General features: G+C 41.4%; 1 protein-coding gene across 1 annotated transcript in view; it reads left to right on the forward strand.

Moving 5' to 3' along the window:
* Window positions 1-6,316: 6,316 nt before the first annotated feature.
* CSNK1G3 (casein kinase 1 gamma 3) overlaps window positions 6,317-20,444 on the forward strand; it is a 117,146-nt gene continuing 103,018 nt past the window's right edge. The window contains exon 1 of the mRNA XM_036308118.1: window positions 6,317-6,747. The gene's annotated coding sequence lies outside the window, so the exon portion shown is untranslated. The remainder of the gene's footprint in view (window positions 6,748-20,444) is intronic.

The raw sequence follows: 20,444 nt of genomic DNA on the forward strand, positions 1-20,444 counted from the left end.
CCAGCTTCTATTTTCTTTTTTGCAGCCTTTGTCAGGATGGATTCAGTAGCCTGTTCAACAACACTGATAGGTTTCCAGTGAGATGTTAATGTCTGTTTCAAAGGCATGCAGGAGGAAGTGGAGGACTGCAGCTTCTGTTTGTACCCCGAACACTGCACAGCTAGATTCTCTTTAATTTTCCAAGATCAGGACTAAGTTGTTTAGCATTTGCAAAAAAAAATAAGGGCTATCCCATCGCTTAGTACTCAAATAGCTAGAGTAACTTTAGAATACAGAATCTATTCCATTGTAAACAGACCAAGTTGCTTTCTCTTTGCTGACATGACTCAAGATCAGAAGAACACAGATAATATATAGAAAGGAAATGAGATACAGGATGACATTGGCTTTTATTATTATGAATATAAATTGACAAACATACACTGACCTATTAGAGTAACAGTTCTAGAAAGCAGCAAGTATTGACATTTGGTTGAGGTTTCTTCTCAGATCAGTTCACCCAAGCTGGCAGAAAACAGTCCAAAGGGATAGGCCTGCAACTGGCAGGGTTTCAGCCAGAAGCTAAGGTAGGACAGGCAGCCTGGTGACTGAAGGCAGCTGCATTGAAATACAAAGCTTTTTCAGGGTGTGGCCAGCTTTGTCAATTAAGAGAATAGAAGCCTGAAGCCAGGGAGACTCCTAACAACAGTGAGAGATAGTCAGAGATTATATTAGGGTGAAGCCAATGAAGAGAAGAAGCAGGACTGACCTACAGTTTATAATTCAAATGTTCCCGTGGACACAGAGCCAGGCCACATAAAAAAGGATACAAGGAGGAGAGACAACAGTGAGCTGAACCAAAATCCAGGAATGAAAGCGATCAGGATTTTTCAGTTGCAAACAACAGAAACTTACTATGGGGAATGCTAGCAAACAGAATTGAGTGAAAGGCAATTGGAGGGGGGATGGGAGGGTGCCTCATAGAATTGACAGGAAGCTGGAGGTCCTGGTTTGGGCAGAATCCAAATGTTCCAAAGGCTGGAAGGTAGAATCGTAGTCACTGTCCTATGGCAGGAGCTACGCGGTCAGGGTGCTGCATTTAGAACGGAGTGCCATTCCCACTGTTTTCAGATTGCGTGTCCCTCTGCTCAAGATTCAAATGTAGGGGGAGAGCATCCATTTGGCATTGCTTAGGCAATGTGTCCCCCATTACTCCTCCCTCACCTCATACCTACAGGGAGGCAGAGCCCCTGGTCACAGAATATAATGAGTTGGAGAAAAGCCATCAGAAGGAAATCTGGATGCCATTAAGAAAGGGTAAACAGATGCTAAACAGCCAATACACCGTAAATGTCCAAATACACGTGGTAAAATAAAGCAAAATAGGCCCTGGAGCAAATTTAAAGAATGTTTTGCCTCAGGGCCGCAAATCCAGTTCTGTGTACGCTTGGACTTTTAAAGCTGGGGAACAGCTTGGGGCCTGATATTTCCAACTTTTGATGACCATTCCTGTAGGATTAAGAAATATAAGTTCCTAGGAGTCCCATGGTAGCCAACAACGAATATATTTGAATTCTTACTATATGCCAGGCACAGTGGTAAGTGCATTAAAGATTCATCATTGCATTTAATCTTCCTGACATTGATATGAAGTAGGTGTTACTGACTCATTTTCCAAATGAGCCAACTGAGATTCAGATTACTTAAATTGTGCAAAAAAAGGAAAACAGAAAGAAACTGAAATATGGTATAATGCTAATTATAGGAGAAGTACTAGTAAATGAGAACTAAATGGAAGTGAGGGTTCTAACTAAGACATTTGCCTGCCTCTTAGATTCTGCTGACCTTATGATCCTATTCAGCCAGATAGGGCATCAATAGCATAATAGGAACTGGTGGGAGGATAAAGACATGTCTGGAATTTAGCAGTAGTGGTTGGTGAAGAGAGGGATGAAGACCAAGCGTGACCAAGACTAAAGAAACCTAATTAAACACAGATGCGGACCCCCACAAGGCAGTTCATTGTCCAAAGGGCACATGAAATTCAGACATGGCTTAGACAAGGTTTGGCTCCAATGTGGGCCTATCCAGAAGAAGAATACAGTAATTCTGTAAGCCTAGTCAGTTGCCTAGGGTCTAGTCAGAAACTGGGACTAGTGAAAAATTATCTAAACCAAACTTACAACTTCTTCACATTGGATGGAGTTCTGGGGAAGCATACAGTTTCAATGAGAAAAAGAAACCAAAGGAGAAGGCCAGTGCGGCAGACAGGGAAAACATGATAAGGCATAAAAGACAGGGAAGTGGCACAGTTGGAAGTCTACACTCTAATTCGGAGCTCTTACTTGGCGTCCTGCAAGTACATTCATAGAACTGTGCGATTTCTATGAGTGGGGGTTGATAAGACACGTAGTCTTGGTTAGATCTGGCTCATGAGCTGTGCAATGAGCTCCTGAGATCGATATCAGGGAAATATCACTACGGGGAGCAAAATAAAACCAAGGGAGGAAAAAATGAAACAGAGAACAATTATGATGACCGTCTCTCAACCTTAGATCTATATGTTACCCAGAATTCAAGCTGTTGTTGAAACCATTACAAAAAAAATCTCAGCATTAGCTAACTCCTGCATTTATCCCAAAATAGCATTCTTCAGATAGCCAAGCTTGCTTAAAAGCTGCCAAAACTCAGGCCTGCTAATGGAACAAACAACAACAACAACAAAATTAAATTGCCTAGCAAGAGATAGCCACTCTTTTTGGTAACACACCTTTATACTTTTCTTGGTGTTTATACGTTTTCTCTATAAACAATTTTCTTTATTGAAGTACTTTATCTTAATAATGTATTCTTTTCCGCTATGAGGCTTTAACATTATGTTGTCCACAGTTATCTTCCTTTATTGATATCTCCTCTAACCTTTACCTGCTCTTTTATTTATAGATGATATACTCTCTACATAGAACATATTCCTTTGAAGAGTGCTATGGACCATATTGTGTCCCCCCAAATTCATATGATGGTATCCTAACCACTAATGTGACAGTATTTAGAAATGAGGCCTTTCAGATATAATTAGGTTTAGAAGAAGTAATGAGGGTGGGGCCCTCATGATGCAATTAGTGCCTTTTAAGAAGAGAAAGAGAGAGTGATTGCATGCATCCAGTAAAGGCCACCTGAAAGCCTAGAAGATTGGTCTCACCAAAAGAAGACCATGCCTCCACTCTGATCTCAGATTTTCAGCCTCCAGAACTGTGAGAAAATAAACTTCTATTGTTTAAACCAGTCAATGGTATTTTGTTATTTCAGCAGAGCTAAGAAAAGGATTCTTTAAGATATGATTTTATTAAACACTAGAGGCCTGGTGTATGAAATTTGTGCATGGGTGTGTGTGTATGTCCCTTAGCCCAGCCTGTGCCCTCTCCAATCCAGGATCCCTCTCGCAATCCAGGACCGCTGGCTCCTAACCGCTCACCTGTCTAACTTCTCTCCCCTGCTGGCCTGATTCCCTAACTGCTCTCCTCTGCCAACCTCATCCCCCTAACTGCTCTCCCCTGCAGGCCTGATCCCCCTAACTGCTCTTTCTTGCTAGCCTGATTGCCCCTAACTGCCTCTGCCTTGGCCCTGCCACCGTGGCTTTGTCCAGAAGGACATCCTAAAGGTCACCCGGAAGATGTCCGGTCTAATTAGCATATTACCCTTTTATTAGCATAGATTACTTAAGATTATTAAAGTGCAATAGCCTCTCAGAAAAGTTTTGTGATTCTTGTACTTTCATTTTTCCATCTACAAAATACTTAAAACCATCCTTTCAGAAATTTATAAACCAGTGTTTTGACCTTTTCTAGCTATAGTCATGTAACAATGTGAAGGAAAGGTTGCTAAGTGACAGCTTCCCCTGAACCTGATGTATCTGCATTCTGACTGGCTTTCTCTCAGGATCCTTCCTTTTCCTCCCCTTGACTACAGGCTTGACTAGGGAAGAAGTTATTTTCCTGGTTGTAGTAAAATACGTTGCTCTGCTCCCAGGCTTTGTCTACTATCACAATGTCTCATTCTGCATTCTTTCTCTTTCTACTTGACCATTTACTTTTTCTTAATTACATTTTTCCTCCATCAAGTTTACCTTAAGGCTAATATTGAGAAAGAAAGAAATCATTTGGTAATGCTTCAGGCTGTACCCTATGCCAACCAGTAAGTCTCCATGCTAGGTTTACCATTAGGGTGAAACAAAATATTTGGAAGAAAATGTTTCCTTTGTTTTTGTTTCGAAGAGTGGAGTTTTTAAATACCTTAATTGCATAATTTTGTATTTTATATTTAACAGGTTTTCACTTATCACGTCATCTTGGGCAAGTCAATTAACCTCTACGAGGCCAACATTTCTCATTCCTAACAGAAGAAAAATAATAATAGCAGGAAATTTATTTTAAAGGGTTGTCAGAATCAAATGTAATAATATAGTGCTTATACAAATATTGGTTGTTACATTGTTAGTTGGGAAAAATCTACCTGTATTTAACTCAGCCAGATTGGCCACATTGTTAATACACTGCATCAAAGCAGAGTGTTAGATCAGTGATTTTTGACCTTTATAATTTCATGACACACATAAACTAATTACTAAAATTCTGTGGCACACCAAAAATATATTATTTTTTGCTGGTCTGACAAAAAAATAGGTATAATCTTGATTCATTCATACAAATCAGCTATTGTTGTTTTGTCTCTTGGCATTTTTTAATTTGACAATCTAAGGGAAAAGAGATTAGTGCCCCTGACTAAATAGTCAGGTATTGCATGTTTTAAAAATTCTTGTGGCACACTAGTTGAAAGTTACTGTGCAAGATTAATCTTTGGTGTTTATTTGTATTTTGGGCGTATTTCTTGATCAATTTGTGCAAAACTAGTTTGGCAAAGGAGAGTATTTTAATACTATGAATAAGGAACCTGGGGAGAAATGATTATAGCACAAATCTACATGTTATCGCTCTCATAATCTTTAATGGTACACTGGAAACTTGCACTTAGCAAATTTCTCTTTTGACAAAATGCTTTGTTTTCATGTCCTACAAATTCTTTACTTTAGAGAGAATGATAGATACATTCTGTGAAAAGTAAAGCTATCCATTTTCCCTTTTCTGTAAAAGAAAGATTCAACTTTCTAGATAAAGTGAAATATATCCAAACATTAAAATATTTGATAAACGAATCTTTAAACATAGCTCCAGGCTATGATTTTTCTTCATGCACACCTTAATGTCTGAAGTTAAAAGGGTTTTAGACAAAAGTATTATTAAGAATAACAATTTTTCGCCCTACCCAGTTTGGCTCAGTGGATAGAGCATCGGCCTGCGGACTGGGGGGGTCCCGGGTTCGATTCTGGTCAAGGGCATGTACCTTGGTTGCGGGCACATCCCCAGTGGGGGGTGTGCAGGAGGCAGCTGATCCATATTTCTCCCTCATCGATGTTTCTAACTCTCTCTCTCTCTCTCTCCCTTCCTCTCTGTAAAAAAATCAATAAAATATATTTAAAAAAGTAACAATTTTTCAAAAATTAAAGTTTCAGGGTCCTCTACAATGTCCTCATGGTGGATCTATGTCCACAGAGGTCTTCCAAAGAGACCCATCTTCATCCCAGTTAACCAACTATCAGAGAGAGGAAGAACGTAATCTGCCATTTCTTTGTGGTCAGAAAGGACTAGAAAGTGGAGTCAGGAAACATGGATTCCAGTTAGTGTTTTACAACCTGATGACTTGAGTGGTTTGGCCTCTCGGAACTTCAGGAGGTTCATTTGAAAACTGAGGTGATAACCACCACATTATATAGTTCAGAGGATTACCTGAACTCACAAACTGAGCGGCTGAATCCCTGGTGTATCACTGGGTCACAAAAACTGTGGGCGTGCCTGCCAGTAATGTCACTCCCTTAGAGCAGGTCCTAAAACTCTTTGGCACCTGGAGGGCTGTGCTGGGCACCCTCGGGGAAGCCTTGGCACCCTGAGTTGGCACAATGGCGCCCTCAGACTCTATGCTCACTCAAGCCTCGGAAATTTTAGTAGCTCTTCTAAACCCTGGGTGTTTTCCTTCCAGTCCTCTCCACAAACTCAGCCAAGCCTCTCAACTAGAGGGACACAATTCCTCCAGGGTCTCCCCTATGCATCGCACGTAAGGAAGTGGGAAGGAAGGAGTGGTCTGGTCTTTATACGCCTGGCCAGCCAATCAGCGTGCTGCCTCTCTTCCGGTCGGCGAGTCGACCAATCCGAGCAAGCCCGTGTAATCTTCGGCTCCACTCGGCTCTTTTCGCTGTTGCGGGCAGCGTGGGGGCCGCCGCCGCCGCCAGAGAGACGCTTTCCTTTTTTTATTTTTTTTCCGCGTGTTCACTTCCGGGTCCGGCGCCGATCCGGATGCCCGAGGCAGAAGGATGTTTGACCTCCGGATAAGCGAGGCGCTGCTGTGCATTCATTCCCGGCTGCATCGGTGGCGGCAGCAGCGGCCCGGGCGGCGACTCTCCAGCCGGAGGCGGCGGTAGGAGGCACCGGCAGGAGTGCAGGCACCCCGTCCGCGCCGAGCTGCGTTTCCTCCCTTGCTCGGTCCTTCCCCCCTACCTCGCTCGCGCCCTCCCTGCGTGGCTCGCTTTCCTCCTCCGGCCGCCGGCGGGTGTGATGTGCCGCCGCCGCTGCCCCCGCCGCCGCTGCTGCTGACGGACGGACCGGGGGCGCCGCCCGCGCCCGGGCCGACCCCGCCGCTCGCGGCCGCGCCTCTGAGGTAAAGCCCCCTCCGCGTCGGGCCGGGCCGTGTGGCTCGGCGGCAGCCTCTCGGCGCCGCGGCTCCCTTCTTCCCGGGTGGGGCTGGGTGGGCTGGGGTCCCGGGCTGAGTGGGGTGGGGTGCGGAGGGGGCGGGGGCCTCGGAGCGGGGTGGGCGAGGCCCCGGGCGGGAGGCGCGGTGGCGCGGGGCGGGGGGAGGGGGTGGGCGCCGCGGCCGGGGCGAGGGCGCGCAGGGCTCGGGGCGCCGGGAGGGGGCCGCGGGCGGCGGGCCGGGCTGGCTGCACAAGTTGCCGGAGCGGTGCGGCGCGAGCGGGGTCTGGGGGGAGGTGGGCGAGCTGGGGGCAGGCAGGGCTCCTTTGGGGCGGGTTTGGAGGTCGGGAGCGCAGTTCCCAGCACTCCTCGACTGTGTCCAGACCATTCCCTTCCGAGTGGGGGTTTGGGGGAGCGGGGGTTTGGGCCGGAGGGAGGACGGCATGGGTCTGATGGAAGGAGGTGTCAGGGGCCAGCCCGCATTCATTTCAGGGTAAACTTCCCGTCCGGGCATTTGTGTGCGGGCAGGGGGGCAGGGATTTACCTCTTGGATTGAGCTCCGGACTTAGCTGGAAACTTAAGCGAGGCTTTAGTCGGAGTCACAGAATTACTCTGCTGGCTACTGTTTCGGTGCGGGTTTGTTTATCCCACATGCAGGGGAAGCGACACGCAGAAACGCCGGCTCTCATGGTCCGCAGCCCCCACATCTCTGTTCCGCGGGCGGGCGGTGATGGCGATGTGCGTGGTGGTGGGGTGGGGGGAGTGAGGTCGGTGTATGGTCGTCCTGGTCCTCCCGGGAAGGAGGAAAAGTGAATGGGTGGGAGAGAGTCTGTGTGGGAGATGGCTACTGTTGCTACACTGTGCGAATGTTTTTACTCTGGTGTCGGGACTACGGAGGCTGGTCAGCAAGTGGCCCCCTTTTAACCTATTGTTTTAGAACATCGACTTGGAAAATTTAAGATCAGCTGATTTTTAATAAGCTAAGAAAATAAGTCAGTATTTATTCCTTTTGCTTTTGCAGTTCTTGTGATAGGAATGACGTTTGCCCACAGGTAGTAAAATAAGTTGAACTATATCTAAGTTGGAATACTTTTTACAGTATAAATTCCTAATTTTTAAAGCGCTGTATATATTTTTGAGGAATCCTTTCTTTTCCTATAAATAAGTTGGGTGAGAAAAAGATCACAACAATTATAATAAGAATGATTTAAAATGAGATCTGAGGCCACTTTTAAGAAAACATTTTCCACCAAAAATTAGATCTGGTTTGTGGCATTCTTAGTAGCTGTTTGGAGGAAGGGGGAGAGAGATGTACTTAGTGTATTTTACAATTATTCCCAAACTTTGCCCCCATTGTATACATTAGCCTTTATAGTTGCACAAAAGATGAAAACTGTATTTATGGGCACTGGAAGAAAGATGTTATCAAATAAATTACATGACTTTGATATGGATTCTTAGCAGCGTGTATAGACAATTTTGTTTTCAGGGAGTTTGCATTTCTGGGTATGTATCAGGTATAAGTAGTTTTTTTAAAATGGGGGACAGAAAAGTTAATTTTAATGTTGATATGTATGAGACTTTTGGGGAGCTCTTGGGAAATGATTATCTTTACGGATGATTTATTGTGCTCATTGACCTCTGTTGCAATAACAAACTTGAAAAAGTCAATGCATTCTGTAGTTATTAATGTTTTCATTATTGTATTTGTAGATATTAACTATTAATAAAATCTTCAACACATGAAAGTCATTTATTCCCTCAAATGAAAGGACTGGGACTAGAATCAAGGATAGTATAGTTCAGCCTGGACCTTTAATATGTGCAAGGGCATTTTACTGTGTGGTGAGGATGGAAGAGTGGGTAGAATATGAAGATGAATGAAATCCAGTAGCTGCCTTCAAGGGAGAAGCAGACTTGCACAGATATGATTGCAACACAAAACTCCTGTGGGCTTTATTAGGTGCATGGAAACATTGTGTGTGTGTGTGTGTGTGTGTGTGTGTGTGTGTGTGTGTGTGTGTGTTACTAATTTTTGACTGGGGAATTATGAATGAGTTTACAGCTGGTAAACTCCATTTGGGCCTTAAAATATTTTAATGGGCAAATTGAGGGCTGTGTGTGTATGGGGCAGTTTTCCAGGTGAAGGGAACGACATGAGCACAGGTATGTGGGTTGGATGTTACGGGGCCTGTTGAGCTGGACATAAAAGGCTGCTGTGCCCGGAGGTCTCTGTGGGAGAGGAAGCCATGAAAGTAGGTGGAGATCAGGCCAGGCAAATCCAGCATGCCTTCCTTGTATTTAAAAATGAGTCATTTTGAGGTATGAAGGTCCAAGTGTATAGAGTCTTTGCTGATAGGAAATAGGTAAGGCAAATAAGGGACAGTATATTGAAGGAAATAAAATGTAACAGAATAGTCAACTTCTTGTCATTTATGCTAATGGAGGAAAATAGAAAAGTATAAAACTTAAAGCAGTTTATACATGGCTTACCATATTTCTTTACTTGCATTTGAATATGGGTGTGTCTGGTAATCTGGTAATTGGTTTTACATGAAATAAATCCAGACTGTAAAAATGTGACTCAGGAATAAATGGAAAGCAGCAGTCCATTTACTTCTCTGTGTCCCCTCTGTAATCCCCTCCATGCTGGGACTGGGCCATTCTGGTTAGTTACTGGTTCAGATTTTTTAAAAAATGGAACAGGTAGTTGTTTAGTTTCAAAGGGCTTGCCAAAAGGATGTATCAAACGAAATAGAGGGCATGCTGAAATGTTAAGTAACAAAACAAAATACAGTTCATTGGATAGTTACATTATTGTTACACGTTTGAAGGTGAGATTTACTATGGTTAAAATAAAATGTAAGGAGTCTACATCCAAAGAGAATTGACTTAATACTGAGATGATAAAATGAGAAACTCACAGTTCCAGATAAATTATGTATAAGGTTTTTAGTCATCTTAAATATCAGATGTCCCTAAAATTATTTAAGTTATTGTCATAGGAGTGTTTAGAAAAATATCACTCTCTCAACACCAGTGTTTAAGTTCATGTTGAATCATGTTATAGGGAAGATTGTTTGATAGTTTTTTGCTATTTCCCTTTTAATCTTCAAAAAGGAATTACATTATAACTGAAATTGTGTTATTTTGAACCTCCCAATAACAATATCTGTTACAATTTAAGTGCCTGTTTTGTATAGGGACCATACAGTAAATACTACTCTTCAGACAACTCTATGAGTTAAGTGGCATAAACCCTCACTTTGACTGTAGGAAATAATCTTCTAGAGTTTAAGCAATCTGTTTTATATCTTGAAAGTAGCACAGTACATATTTAAATTAAAAAAAATTTATTTCTGGCTTCAAAGTCTAAAACCACGAAGTGATCTGTTTTTTCTAATCTTCTGTCTTCCCTGTCTCTCCCTCCCTCCCTCCCTCCCTCCCTCCCTCCCTCCCTCCCACCCTCCCTTTCTTTTTTCTTTATTTCTTTTTCTCTTTTTCTTTTCTCAAGCAGTTAACACTTAGTGGCATTGATTGGTGTTATCAATATGTGTCTGGGTGTTGGTTTGTCAAAATGTAATTTCTTTGGAAATAGCAGTTTGGGGGTATCTGAAGTTCTCTAACTATAGAGATTCTGTAGGAGCAGACAGTATGGTTTTAGTAACTTAAGCTACTTCAGAGTATCACTTTTGTGTTGATCTGCAGGATAGAACTATACTTGGGATTCTTAATGTATAGAAATCAAGTGTGTATTATCCATTCATATAGAGCAGCGACCCTTTCACAGGGGTCGCCTAAGACCATCGGAAAACACATATATAGTTACATATTGTTTTTGTGATTAATCACTATGCTTTAATTATGTTCAATTTGTAACAATCAAATTGGGGTCACCACAACATGAGGAACTGTATTAAAGGGTCGCGGCATTAGGAAGGTCGAGAACCGCTGTTATAGAGTGACTTCAGCGAGTCTCTGAACTACTGAGAAAAAATGGAATGAGAGATATATGGGGACAGATAAGTTTTAGAGACACAGTGGAGGCTGCTGTGTAGCCGTGTTTTCTCCAGCTCCTTTCTCAAAGCTAAGATTTAGAATTTAGAAATATGTTTCCTCCTATTGTGGGACCTTCGGAAGATATGTATGATTTGTTCTTAAACCATAGTAAGTGCTTGGTTATATTCTTTCATGCCATTTCATGGTCATCATCTTTGTCAGAAAGAATTCTTTGCAGTGAACTTGAAGTATATGTATTTGATAGATACGACTCTACCCAGTTTGGTCATTTTCTTTACAATGTTATATCACAGTTGTAGTTTAATTTAACGAAAATCTCTAGCTAAGTTATGTCCACATCTGGCTAAGTCACATCCACATTTTTTATAGCATTTATTGGTATTAGGTAAAATCTCATGATAGATAATCTTTTTCTTAAACTTCTATTGCTTTTTTCGTTAGTGAAGTAATGTCAGATTTTAGCTGTATTCAAAATTATTACATTTATTTAGCTGATTTGTGTTGAACTACTTTCTTTAGTTATGAGGATACTGTTCTGTGTGGTGTGTAGCCATTTCAAAAACAAATCAGCCCAGCCAGCATGGCTCAGTGGTTGAGCTTCTACCTATGAACCAGGAGGTCACAGTTGGATTCCCACACAGGGCACATGACCGGGTTAGGCAGCTGATCAATTATTCTCTCTCATCATTGATGTTTCTGTCTCTCCTTCTCCTTTCCTCTCTGAAATCAATAAAAATATATTTTAAAAAAATCAACACATATGCACACACAAAAAAACTCCCAACAAAATTTTAAAATTAAATAAAGGGAGAGGTTATTCTGTGATTATGTTCTTCATTCAGATTGAGAAAATTGCCCCTGGCCATTGTGGCTCAGTTGGTTGGGCATTGTCCAGTGCACCAAAAGGTTGCCAGTTCTATTCCCAGTCAGGTCACATGCCCTGTTGCAAACTCAATTTCCGGTAGCGGGCGTGCAGGAGGCAGCGGATAGATGTTTAGCTCTCACATTGGTGTTTTTACTCCCTCTCCCTTTCTCTCTCTAAAAATCAAAAATTCTTTAAAAAGAGATTGAGAACATTCATATAAAGTGCCCGGGTGTGATGCCTGGCACTGTATGATTCTTAGAAGCAGATTCAGAAGTTGCTGATATATATGAGTAGTTACAGGGTTGATTGGTAGATAGAATAAGCAAAGATCTTTAGGAGCAGCCTTTTATAGATGAATCTCTTTTAACTCATTTCTGCTTAACTCCCTCAAAAGATTAAGTGGTACACTTCATTTACTGCTTGATGCTCTTGCTACATCACCTAATGGCAGTAGACTCTAGTTTGTTCTTGAACTTTTACTCCAACCAGTTACTGTATACTTACCAAGAATTATTTGTGTTTATACCCAACAAATTGTTAATGGCAGTTGTACCTGATGTTGTAATTACATAGTTTAATGAAACATTATTCAGTGAACTGTGAAGGCAAAAAAGGTGCTTGTATGAGAACCAGTGGGCACTTTGAAAATAGGTGAGTAGCTAAAATTAATTAACAGTTGAAATAAGTGTGGGTGAAATAAGTTTAAACGGTTAGGGAAAAAAATTATAAAAATCTAAAAAGCTTCTGCTTGCTTTTAAGCATTTGTGAGATGTCTTTCCATGTTTAAGAAATAGAAATTGGAAATCACAGGTGATGTACTGTGGACATGGTTTTTAGAAAAAGGTAAAATAGCACTACAATTCATAGACCCTTACTTAAAAGATGATAGTCTTGCATTAAAAGATTGTCTTGAGAATGTACATTTTAATATTTTAGTTGCAATAAAAATGTTAAGGTATGTAGATTTTTGAATGATACCCTTTTTGAACTAACTTAAGAGCTGTTGGTTAATAAAAATATATTAGCCGAAACCGGTTTGGCTCAGTGGATAGAGCGTCGGCCTGCGGACTGAAAGGTCCCAGGTTCGATTCCGGTCAAGGGCATGTACCTGGGTTGCGGGCATATCCCCAGTGGGAGATGTGCAGGAGGCGGCTGATCAATGTTTCTCTCTCATCGATGTTTCTAACTCTCTATCTCTCTCCCTTCCTCTCTGTAAAAAATCAATAAAATATATTTAAAAAAATATATTAAAGAGACTATCTGTTTCTAAAATATCACCTACTTTATACTCTCTCTTGGAGATTTATTTAATAGCATTCTCTTTAAAAAAGAAATATTGCTATTCTTGAACCTATAGTCATTCATACTTTAGGGTGAATTGCTTAGTTATCTAGTCATATAATCATTCTGTGGTTCTCACATACTTCTTGATATGGTCCCTCATCGGATTTCATAAGCTACTTATTCAGCTTTTATACAGCATCAGGGTTTGAGAGAAGTTGTTTTATAATTCCAGTGTCTCCTCAACCTGTGTAGGAACTACTGGAATGAATTGGTAAGAGAAAATGGTCCCTTGGAAGAGGAAATGCTATACCCTGATGTGTGCCAGGAGCACTTGTGCTTGTTGCAAAGCATGTTGATCTAGCAGGTTATAGTACAGTGATGGCGAACCTATGACACACGTGTCAGAGGTGACACGCAAACTCATTGTTTTGGTTGATTTTTCTTTGTTAAATGGCATTTAAATATCCTATCTAATAATAGACAAACATGGTAATTGACTGTACCTTTGCTACGCCTCCCACTGGCTAATCAGTGAGATATGCAAATTACCGCCAACAAGGATGGCGGTTAATTTGCATAAATAGGCATGAAGCGGTGGAGCGAAAACTGAAGGCAGCTCCAGCTGGAGCGAAGGCCTGGGTCCCGGGTGCCGGAGGAAAACCGGTGCTGGCGGCCATGGGAAGGGAAGGCCTATTGCATGAATCTTTTCGTGCAACAGGCCTGTAGTATAAAATAAATATCAAAAATATAAGTCTTTGTTTTACTATGGTTGCAAATATCAAAAAAATTTCTATATGTGACACTGCACCAGAGTTAAGTTAGGGTTTTTCAAAATGCTGACACGCCGAGCTCAAAAGGTTCACCGTCACTATTATAGTAGCTACCCTCCTTTTCTTGCCTACCTAGCTCGGCCTAAGTACAAAAGAGAACTTTTAGGGAGAGAAGGAGGTCCAGGTTGGGAAAGGAAAGATGGATGGGATATACTATTTATCTTGATGTCACCACATTACAATGCCTGACATGCAGTAGCTACTTCAATGGAACACTGAAGTATGGAGATAGGGCTAGTTTTTCAGAGCTTTGGTCTGCCTCTCTATGATTTTCTTGGCTCACCTCTTCCCTGTGTGTTGGATTCATCCCCAGACTAGTAGCAAGATCACATCTAGACATGCATTGGCCAGGAAATCTTTTGCACAAGCCTACCTGCATACTTTTCTCTTCATGTTTTATTGACCAGAATTAAGTCACATACATTTACTTCCTAATCAGGTATGACAAGGGGAAAGGGGCTATCATGGTTGGTTTTCACTAATCAGGATATATCCCTGCAATTGGGGGTGGCTTTACATTTCCCTGAATTACATGGTAGACAGAGGATATTTAAAACATAATGGTAAAGAAAAATGTGGGAGAAATGGATGTTTGAGAGACAAATCAATAGTGACTACTACATCTGTTTGTTTTAGAATGAAAATAAATAATGCATATAAGTGCACTTTGAACTTTAAAGCATTGTACAAATGTAACAGATGAAAGATTAGAAAGCTGCTTCTATATTACCATCTTAAATATGCTCAGGTATGAATATTTTAGGAGCTAAAAACACTAATTTTCTTAATGACTAACTTTGAATCAATAAAATCCATTATCTGAGTTGTGAGATTATGTATGTTTTTCATGGAACTCATAAAGCTGTTATAACTTAAAATTAAAATTTTCTATCGATAAATTTATTTATATATATTTTTTCTGAGTTGCGGCCCTTCTCACCAAAAATTGCACACACCTTTGGTCTTATCAAATTTCTTTATTCATCCTTAGAGCAGAATAAGTGCATGAGGAAATGGGAGTTGTCAATCAGAGGAAGGGTTTATTTTGAATTGTGGAATCCCAGTGAAATAGGAGGGAAAGTAAACTTTTTAAATATCTTGAAAGCAGCAAAATGAATGAATGAATGAATGGTGGGAGAATGGGGAGGCAGGCATCACAGAATTTTAGAATTTAGAATTAATAATAGGAAGGTAGACCTCTCATGTCTTAAGTGCTAGAGCAGTGCTCTTTCTGACCAAGAGGTGGGAGGCCTTGAAAACTTACTGTTTACTTTGCTCTTTTGCTTAGGATTGTGGGCTAGTTGTATTTAACCAGTCAACTGGTTACCTTTAGTGCAGATATCTGTGTTCTCAGGCTATGTAAAATTGTAGCTAGGTGGTTTATAATTTCTTTTTTTTTTTTAATATATTTTTATTAAGATATTACATATGTGTCCTTGTCCCCACGTTACCCTCTACCCCCCCCACCCCCCCCGCTCATGCCCTCACCCCCCCGTTGTCCATGTCCATTGATTAGGCCTATATGCTTGCATATAAGTCCTTTGGTTGATCTTTCCCCCTTACCCCCACCCTCCCCTACCTTCCCTCCAAGTCCCGACAGTCCAATCAATGCCTCTCCGTCTCTGGATCAGTCCTTGTTCATCAGCTTATGTTGTTCATTATATTCCACAAATGAGTGAGATCATGTGGTATTTATCCGCTCTCCAGTTCCATCCATGCTGTGGCAAATGGTAAGAGTTCCTTTTTCTTCTTCCTCTTCTTAAAGAATACCTTTCAGCATTTCATATAATGCTGGTTTGGTGGTGATGAACTCCTTTAGCTTTTTCTTATCCGTGAAGCTCTTTCTCTGACCTTCTATTCTGAATGATAGCTTTGCTGGATAAAGTAATCTTGGTTGCAGGTTCTTGCTATTCATTACTTTGAATATTTCTTGCCAGTCTCTTCTGGCCTGCATGGTTTCTGTTGAGAAATCAGCTGACAGTCGTATGGGTACTCCCTTGTAGGTAACTGACTGTCTTTCTCTTGCTGCTTTTAAGATTCTCTCTTTATCTTTTGCTCTTGGCATTTTAATTATGATGTGTCTTGGTGTGGTCCTCCTTGGATTCCTTTTGTTTGGGGTTCTCTGCGCTTCCTGGACTTGTAAGTCCATTTCTTTCACCAGGTAGGGGAAGTTTTCTGTCATTATTTCTTCAAAAAGGTTTTCAATGTCTTGCCCTCTCTCTCCTTCTGGTACCCCTATAATTCTGATGTTGGTACGCTTGAAGTTGTCCCAGAGGTTCCTTACACTATCTTCATATTTTTGGAATCTCTTTTCTTTTTTCTTTTTCGGTTGGGTATTTTTTGTTTCTTTGTATTTCAAATCTTTGACTTGATTCTTGGGATCCTCTTGTCTGCTGCTGGATCTCTGTAAATTATTCTTTATTTCAGTCAGTGTATGCTTAATTTCTAGTTGGTCCTTTTTCATGTCTTCCATGGTCTCACTATACTTATTGAGGGATTCATTAAATTTATCGGCGGTTTCCATAAAATTCTTGAAAAACCTTATAAACGTGGCCTTGAACTCTATATCCAATCGTTTGCTTTCCTCCATTTCTGCCATTTGTGACCTGTTTCTTTGTCTCCGCATTTTGGCAGCTTCCCTGTGTTGATAGAGTGGCCCTGTGCGCCAGGTGTCCTGTAGGGCCCAGTAGCTCAGCCTCCCCAGTTACCTGGGGTGGACACTCTTGGTGCACTCTTGGTGCCTTGGTTGTTGTAGAATCACTGGGAGGAATTGCCCTCCAGGCCAATTGGCTGTGAGAATCAGCTGTGTCTAAAGTGGGAGAACTTCTGTGCTGAAGACACCCTTCTGGGGCAAGACTTGCTTCAGTGGGGCTTTGGTGCTCACTGAGTCTGCTCCCTGAGTGTGTCCCTTATGGATCTGAGGAGTTGCAATCTGGGTGGTCCCCCTCTGACCACTGGGTACAGTGGCTCCTGGATCTAAGGAGGTGCTAATTCAGCCTCTGCCTGAGGCCACACAGCCACGAAGAGGCTCAGCTGTGAAGCAATGCAAGCCGCTGCGGGGCCTTGGGCCTTCTCTTGGAAGTTCCGGGTCTGCCTGGCTCGGCTGCAGTTAGGTACATTCACATGCAAAAGCCTCTGCCGCAGCCTGGGTGGGGCGGGGTCTCAGGGAGTCAAAGGGCGGAGAAAGCAGCTATGGCCGATTCTCCGCCCGGAGTCGCGCGTCTCAGTGTCCCGGTAACGGCTGCAAGCACCTCTGAGGGAAAGCCGCCCTCAAGTTCGCCCGCTGCCGGACAGACCAGCCTCTCCCCGTATGAGTCCTGTGTCCCCAGAGACTTCCCGGAACCGGAGTTCAGAGCAATCGGGAGCTTGTGATTCAAAAAGACAGCCGCGTCCTCAGGCGCCACCCCCTTTCCTCGCGCGCGAGCCGCCGTACCTCTGCACTTCACCTCCGCAGCGCCTCTGGCTCTCAGCGTGCTTTTCTTTCCTTCTAGTTGTAGAATTTACACTCAGCCAGCCTTCCTGTTGTTTTGGATGATATTTGCTCAGTCCTTTGCGGTAATTTTCAATTGTTGTGTGAGGCGACAATTTCCCGGTGTTTACCTATGCCGCCATCTTAGTTTTTCCCCATAATTATAATTTCTTTAAAAGTAAAACAACAGACAAATCTTTTAATCTCCTAAACCAGTGATGGCGAACCTTTTGAGTTCAGAGTGTCAGCATTTTGAAAAACCCTAACTTAACTCGGGTGCCGTGTCACATATAGAAATTTTTTGATATTTACAACCATAGTAAAACACTTATATTTTTGTTATTTATTTTATATATTTAAATGCCATTTAACAAAGAAAAATCAACCAAAAAAATGAGTTCGCGTGTCACCTCTGACACGCGTGTCATAGGTTGGCCATCACTGTCCTAAACAGTCAACATCATCAACATCAACACCTCCCCTCCCCCCACCATACACACAAAATAACCTGAAACATGGCTTGCTTAAATGAAAATGCAGAAGCAGTGTGAGTGCTTGGAATTTATTTATATTCATGAAAGTTGCCATCTTAAAGATTTCTCTGCTTTCAGTGTATGTAAAAGAGTATATGTGTTTGTATATATACTTACATATATATATATTTAAACTGAATAAATATATAGACTTAATTGTTATAATTTTTGTAATGGTTGCAATTATTGTTGTAAATATACAGAATAAATCCATCCACCCTTGGGAAGGATATTTATGTTAATGACAGTTATTTGGGATGATTTTTGCTTTTATACTTTTTATACTTCTCTGTATTGTTGGAATTTTCAGATATGATTATGTATTATTTTTACCATCAGAAAAAATAGGAAATGTTTTTTTATTTTGAGTATAGAAAGTGGAATCCTGGGATGTAGGATGTTTTCTTCCAGTTTATTTTTTTTTAACATATAATTCTGCTGTCATATATTACCTTGAGTAAAGTGTGCCTCAAATACACTCATACTTTAATAATTGTCATTATTTTTAAAATTAGGCTTATTAAAATTATTTACTTTAAAATTTAAGGTTGAAATTGGCCGTATGATACCTTTTGATCCAAGTGTACTTTATAAAAGTGTTGGAGTTCTGAATATTTTGTAATTATTAATGATCTATTTTTTAAACTTGTTTGGTTTTGACTTGGCAGTATATTAGAGTACAGTATATTAGAGTCAAAGTTATAGTCAGAGTTTCCTTTAGTAAAAAAGGAAGTAAAAAATGGTTTTTCCCTTACACTCAGTCTGTGTCATGTTTATTTTCTATTTCTGTGAAATACTTATTTTATATTCTAGTTTTGAATACTTTCAGTTGACAGGCAAATATAGAAGGTAATGAACAGGGAGAGAAGAGAGAAAATTCCCGTTATTACACTAGTCTTATTGTGTACAGATACATGGCTACAAGGCCATTTAATAAAATTCTAATTTGGCATGCAAAAATAGCCTAGTGTTGTGTTGGAAGTGAAACTAGTAGGTATCAGTTGTTGGTGACGTTAAAAAACAATTGGTGTTTGTAGATGCATTTTTTAAAATTGATCTTAGAGGAAGGGAGGGAGGGAGATAGAGAGAGAGAAAGAGAGAGAGGGAGAGGGAGAGAGAGAGAAAAAGAAAGAGAGAATCATCTATGTGAGAGAGAAACATTGATGGGTTGCCTCCTGCACACTCCCTGACCAGGGATCCAACCCGAAACCTGGTATGTGCCCTGACCGAGAATTGAACCCACTACCACCTTTTGGAATACGACACTATAACTGGCCAGTGCTGTAGATGCATATTTTTATAAGATGTTATTTTATTTTTTCCTTTTGTTCCAGGGACCTGAAAACAATATGAACAGTGTAAATTATGAAGAAGTGTAAATTATAAAGACATGGAATCTTATGCCAATTGTCATTTAAATATGGAACATTATTCACTGAGTCTTTTTTCCTGTTATATGAGTGTCAAGGCATATTGTGGCTAATTTTTTTTAACATATTTGAGATTCTGAAAACACTTGTAGTTAATAAAATATCAAAATATAATCAGCCTTTTAAAATCATTCTTTTGAGTATTTTCTGACAATCTGTGAAAGTTGATAACTGGAATGCATATTGTGTGCTTATTATATGCTCTGCTGTTTATCTAAATACCCTACAGATGAAGGTTGTCTTTTGAAAACTGAAATATAAAATCTTGAACTTTGAGAATGAAATAATTAAATAAGCTAAAATAAATTTTACTATATGCACTTGTTTAAAATTTTCCAACTGAAAATTAATTTTTTTTGATCCTTACCAGAGAATATGTTTATTGATTTTAGAGATGGGGGGGTGGAGAGAGAGAGGGAGGAAACTTCGATGTGAGAGAGAAACATCCATTGGTTGCCTCCTGTATGTGTCCTTCCTGGAATTGAATCCCCAGCCTAAGTATGTGCTCTAAGTGGGAATTGAACCTGCAACCTTTTGGTATATGGGACAATGCTCCAACCAACTGAGCCACCTGGCCAGGGTAGTGTTTTGAGTTTTTATATATACTAGAGGCCTGGTGCATGAAATTAGTGCACTGGGGGGAGGGGGCGTGGTCCCTCAGCCCAGCCTGCACCCTTTCCAATCTGGGACCCTTTGGGGGATGTCCGACTGCCGGTTTAGGCCTGATCCCACAAGGATCCGGCCTAAACTGGCAGTCGGACATCCTTCTCACAACCTGGGACTGCTGGCTCCCAAATGCTCGCCTGCCTGCCTGCCTGATTGCCCCTAACTGCTTCTGCCTGCCAGCCTGATCACCCCCTAACCACTCCCTTGCCAGCCTGATTGATGCCTAACTGCTCCCCTGCTGGCCCGATTGCCCCCAACTGTCCTCCCCTGCTGGACTGGTCACCCCTAACTGCCCTCCCCTGCTGGCCTGATCGCCCACAACTGCCCTCCCCTGCCAGCCATCTTCTGGTGGCCATCTTGTGCAAGCGTGTGATGGTCAATTTGCATATTACCTTTTTATTATGTAGGATATAGGATGTATGTGTGTGTGTGTGTGTGTGTGTGTGTGTGTGTGAGAGAGAGAGAGAGAGAGAGAGAGAGAGACACACACACACACACAAAGTAAATGAGAGAAGAAAAATGGACAAATTTTAAATATATTCCTTATAGTCCTTGTTGTGGAGGTGAGAGT

The sequence above is a fragment of the Myotis myotis genome, unplaced genomic scaffold (genome assembly GCF_014108235.1).
Source record: "Myotis myotis isolate mMyoMyo1 unplaced genomic scaffold, mMyoMyo1.p scaffold_m19_p_5, whole genome shotgun sequence".
Lineage (NCBI taxonomy): Eukaryota > Metazoa > Chordata > Mammalia > Chiroptera > Vespertilionidae > Myotis > Myotis myotis.